General features: G+C 35.4%; 1 pseudogene; it reads right to left on the reverse strand.

The window, feature by feature from the left end:
• Nucleotides 1-3,145: 3,145 nt before the first annotated feature.
• On the reverse strand, nucleotides 3,146-3,881 carry LOC144233264 (14-3-3 protein zeta/delta pseudogene; annotated as a pseudogene).
• Nucleotides 3,882-5,743: the final 1,862 nt, after the last annotated feature.

Consider the following 5,743-nt stretch of genomic DNA (forward strand, 5'->3'; position numbering starts at 1 on the left):
AATATAGCATAAAATGGAAATACGCAAGTGCATACCACATAAGTGGTACCTGTTGTTTGGTGAAATTGAGTTTCAATGTTATTATCAGTAGCTAAATCTATTTGAATATATCTATCCACCTATCTCTAAATTATAACTATCTATATACACACTCACATACCTATTCATACTTCTGTTGTATTATATCACAATAAGAGAAAAAGAGTCAAAGAGACCAAGTCTCATCACTGTGGGTGGACTGTTTAAGTCAAACAGTGAGGTGTTTCAAACTGGAGGAAGTGACGTTACCTCAAATTTAAGTTTTCTTTTTCATTGCCCAATGAGAATGGGAGCTCCAGAATGAAGATGAAACCAGTGACTGAAAATAAACACCTTTTCTCATATCTGAGTTGTGTGTATATTATGATCCTGTCACACTAAAAATAATTAAAGTACTTGACTTTGTGTGTGATTTACTTCATAAGAATAGAGTGGAGTCAAGATTCTCCCTTAAATATCTTCACTTTTTCTTGTATTCTGATAAGCCTTCTTGATTGACAGGAAGTAGGAGAGTGGCAGGCAATTTATTGGGAATTGTTCCTACTCTAAGAAGTCCCCATAATCTTGTGTATTGTACTCAATATCATTTGCCATTAGAGACATAGTGAGAAATGTTTATTCTTCTTGCATTAGGAATCTCTTAAATGACCATGAGCCATAGCCTATTTGTCTTTCAAACCCTGGGGAGGAAGGAAGCATGGACCAGATAAAGTAAAGAAAGAGTCCTTAGAATTCTGCTGGTGCCTGTATCATCAGTTGTCTGGGGACAATCAATGCCTACTCCCTCAGCTGGTGACAAATTTGCTGGTTTAGATGTCTTCAGCAGCAAACAAAGAGCAGAGGAAACTAAGTAGAGATTAATTAGTGTCAGAAAGTCCCTTTCCTACTTCCCACTACTAAATCCCCATGGCTGCTGAATTACAACCAAAGAAGCAACCCTTCTTAGCTAAGCGTGCTTCTCCTGGATGGTGAAGGCAAAGCCTTGGCCTGAAAATTCTTTTGGTGAGGATTCTGATGCTTCGGTCTCTTCCACCTAGGGTACATCTATCTCCACTGTCCTTGAACTACTAGGCTTGACACACACTAGAATCTGGCCCTATTCGCCAGATCATTTTTGCCTGAGAAAGTAGTAAATCTCTCTAGCATAATATGAGGGTTTAGGCTGTTCTTGGCATGTTACTTTTCCAAATTAAATGTTGGAATAAATGTATCAAGTTCTCTGATAAAAAAAAATCAGATTTTTATTGAAATCACATCGAATCTACAAATGAATTTGTCTTCCTATCTGTGAATATGGTGTATCTCTAAATTTTTGTAGGCTCTTTGATGTTTCTTAATAAAACTATATTTTTCACAGTAAAAGGCCTGCTTGGCTTTACTACAATTATCACTAAGCTATTAGAAATGTTTAATACTATTATTAGAAACCTTAATTACACATCTGACTTATTTGTGGAAGGTATTTGGAAACGCAATTGGCTTTTACATAATAGCCATTATCTAGTTATCTTGACAACACATTACTGACTTCTAATCAATTTTAGATTATTTTGAGTTTTCCATGTGATAGTAACACCATCTGTAAAGAAACAGTTTTATCCTCCTCTTTTATCCCCATATCTCTAATCATTCATCTTATTATACTGGCTATAATGTCAAGTAAAAGTGAATAAAGGGGGGCGCCTGGGTGGCTTAGTCGGTTAAGCATCCGACTTTCATTAGGTCATGATCTCATGGTTCGTGGGTTTGAGCCCCACGTCGGGCTCTGTGCTGACTGCCAGCTCAGAGCCTGGAGCCTATTTCAGTCTGTGACTCCCTCTCTCTCTGACCCTCCCCTGCTCACGCTGTCTCTCTCTCTCTCTCCTAGAAATAAATAAAATATTAAAGAAAAAAAAGTGAATAAAGGGATGACAGTGGGCCATCCTTTCTCTTTTTTTTAGTGGACTTTTAGTCTACTTACATCATCTTAATACACACATTCTTAACAACAATGCTTGAATTGATATGGAAAGTTTCATGAAAAATTAAACAAAGCTCACCATTATCTTAAGTTATTTCCCTGTTAACTATTTTTATAGTCATGCATGTAAAGCACAAAAATGAAAAGCCCTAAATAAGTTAAACACATGTTTTGTTAGTTTTACTGGCGATTGACATATATGAAATACTGGACATCAGGATATTCAATTTTATAGCCTCTTCTTTTTCTACATTTGTTCTCAGGATGCCTAAAACTTTTGGATGCACATAAGTGTAGCAAAAATAATGAAGATACACAGCAGGTTACTTTACAAAGTATGAAATATGAACTATTTCTGCCCTTATCCAGAGCAAAGTGGGTCACAACTTTCCATAGAGGAACACTTCTGTAGCTGTAGTCAAAAGTGTGCACTTTGAAAAAAGGTGTTGCACGGGGAATATAGTCAATGGTATTGTAATAGAGTTGCAGGGTGACAGATGGTAGCAACACTTGTGATGAGTATAGTATAATGTCTGGAGCTGTCCAATCACTACACTGTATATCTGACACAGGTATAACACTGTGTGTCAACTGTACTCAAGAAGAGTGTGCACACTTAAATTGTGTATTCCACAAATATGCTTCACTTGACATGTAATATCATTGAGATATCTATTTCTATGACAGTCACATCTGTCAGCAAACAAACCACTAGGCACTATTTTTAGAAATGGAGGCAGATTTAATACTTCCCCTGCAAAGCCACAGTATACTATGCCAAACATAAGTTGTATAAAAATTGCATGTCCTTATACTTAGCACCTCAAAATAAAAACATAAACTTGTCATGATGATCTCAGGGTGATGTATGGAATTGTTGAATCAGTATATTGTACACCTTAAATTAATATAACACTCTATGTTAAGTAAACTAGAATTAAAATAAAAACATAATTAAAAATAAATAAATACAAAAAAAGAGACAACTCCCTAAAAGTTACCTGGCTCTGCTTCTCTAATACTAAACATAAAACCACATAAGAAAGATAAAAATTCAAACAGAAGTAACATTAACTTTTCACAAATCATAAACAAAAACCAATCTATGGGATAGCTCGGTTGACAAATGGTCTACTGTGTAAATTTTTAGAATGAAGTACACAAAAGTTGGAAGGCTAGTTGATTCCCCCCTTCTTGTGCTTCAGCTTTGTCTTCTTGGGTATCCAGTGTCTGCAAGGTCAAATTGCCTCTCAGTCATACATACAAAGCCTGTTGTCTTTGTATGACCCTTCACTCAGTGTATCAAATTCAGCAATGATCTCATCTAATGTGTTCTTCATAAGAGAGCAGACCTCATAGTAAAATACAAGAATGTTAAGGACAAGACCCAATTTGATAGGATGAGTCCATTGGCATTTCCTTTCTGCTGATTTCAAAGCTTGTTGGTATGCTTGTGGTGACTGATCCACAATCCCTCAGCTGTAGGCACCAACAGCAACTTCAGCCACATAACCTTACTAGTCTCTATTCATTTTCAAATAGAAGACTTTGCTCTCTGCTTGTGCACTCTTTTGGAGTGATCAAGAATGTCTCCAAAAGAGATAGTACATCATTGCAGAAGTACTCTAAGCTTGATCTCAATTTTCTCTCTGTACTCATGAAAAATCGTGTGTTTTTTCCCTTCAGCATCTTCTCTCTTTAGTTCAGTACTTAAGATGAAACTCCAAAATGACGTATGGCTTCTTACAACATTTTTTACAAGTAACTGAGAAAAGATTCCTCTCCTCATTGGAGATAAATCAGCTCCTTGCTCAATTACAGACATGACGCAGGCTGCCGTGTCATTATATTGCTTCATCCACTTGGTCAATTTTGCTTCCATTTCAGCTTAACTTTTTTCCTTTTTGTCTAAAGTGGTTGATAGAAGATGGAAGAGGCTTAGTAATCTCTTCCTTTTTGTCTTTCAAGGATATTTTTATCAGATTAATGATGTTCTACTCTATTTCTCTATTAATGAGAGGGTTTTTTTTTTTAATCATGAATTTAGGTCAAATTTTATACAATGCTTCCCCTGTGCCTATTTGAATGGTCATATTGCTTTTCTCTTTTAATATCTTAATGTGGTGAATTATATTTATAGATTTTCTGATATAAGCCTGAAGAACAGTATTACACTTTTTCTTTTTATATAATTTCTTTTAATTTATATTTACCCAGAAAGACATGTTTCTCAGTTGTTTTTAACTTCATTAAGAAGTATATGATGCTACATGTAATAATGTAGGGATTTTTCTATAATAATTTATTGTTAATGTTCATACATGTTACTGTATTTAGCTATAATTCATTCATTCTGACTATTGCTTCATATTTCATTTTGGAAATAAACAATTTATTATCTGCTTATTCATATCAATTATTGAGACTTTTTGTAAGTTGTAATAATAAAGACAGTCTGTAACTGGCACAGGGAGACAAAATTGGCCAATAGAATCAAATAGAAAACCAAGAACAAGACTCATAAATCCATAGAAATTTAGGTATGTCGAAAGTGGCCTGTATCAAAAGTAAGGAAAGGTGAGAGGATTAAATAAGTGATACTACAAAATTGGTTACCCACAAAAATAAAATCACCACCAGACAGATTAAAGATTTTAATATTTTAAAAAAAACTGTGAACATCTTAGAAGAACATATTGGTAAATATATTTTAGACACAAAAAAATTAACAATATTTGACAATATAAAAATTTAAAAATTTGGTTCACCAAAAAATACTCCTAAGTGAAAACATGAGTTGTAAGTGGGAAAAAGTTATCAGTAGACAGAGCCAAAAAGAAATTTTATCAAGACTAGCTAGCAAGCTCTTATAAAATTAGTAGGTAATAGTAACAACTAAAAGAAAATAATGGGAGGGATGCCTGGGTGGCTCAGTCAGTTAAATGCCCAACTTTGGCTCAGGTCATTATCTCGTGGTTTGTGGGTTCAAGCCCAGAATTGGGCTCTGTGGTGACAGCTAAGAGCTGGGGGACTGCTTCAGATACTGTGTCTCCCTGTCTCTCTGCCCCTCCTCTGCTCATGCTCTGTCTCTTTCTGTCTCTCAAAAATGAATAAACATTAAAAAAAATTTTAAAAAGAAAACAATGGGGAAAGCACATGAAAATGAATTTTACAACGAAACAAATACATATGGCTAGTCTATATATTAGATGATGTTTGACCTCATTCATTGTCGGGCCATATCAAAATTTTAAAAAATTGTGATTGCACTCAGTGTTGGAAGTTATATACACCTTATATCTCTTACAAATTGCTGGTAGGGATGTGAAACCTAGAACCATTGATACCTATAACAGAATGATTGGATCTCGAAAAAAAATGGGGTAAAAGAAATAAGTCAGATAAAAAGTACCTACAGGGGCTCCTGGGTGGCTCAGTCAGTTTAGAATCCAAGCATCTGACTCTTGATTTTGACTCAAGTCATCATCTCAGGGCTTGTGAGTTCAAGCCCCTGCATCAGGCTCTGCACTGACAGCACAGAGCCTGTTTGGGATTCTCTCTCTCTGCCCCTCTACTCCTCCCATGTATGCATTCTCTCTCTCTCCCTCTCTCTCTTTCTGTGTGTCTGTCTCTCTCTCCCTCAAACTAAAGAAATAAACTTAAAAAAGAAGATTACCTAGCATAGCCAGGTTTCTAAAAAAGAACACCCCAAACCCAGTAGAAGAAGAGAAATAGTAAAAATCA

The sequence above is a fragment of the Crocuta crocuta genome, unplaced genomic scaffold (assembly GCF_008692635.1).
Source record: "Crocuta crocuta isolate KB4526 unplaced genomic scaffold, BGI_CrCroc_1.0 scaffold529, whole genome shotgun sequence".
Classification (NCBI taxonomy): domain Eukaryota; kingdom Metazoa; phylum Chordata; class Mammalia; order Carnivora; family Hyaenidae; genus Crocuta; species Crocuta crocuta.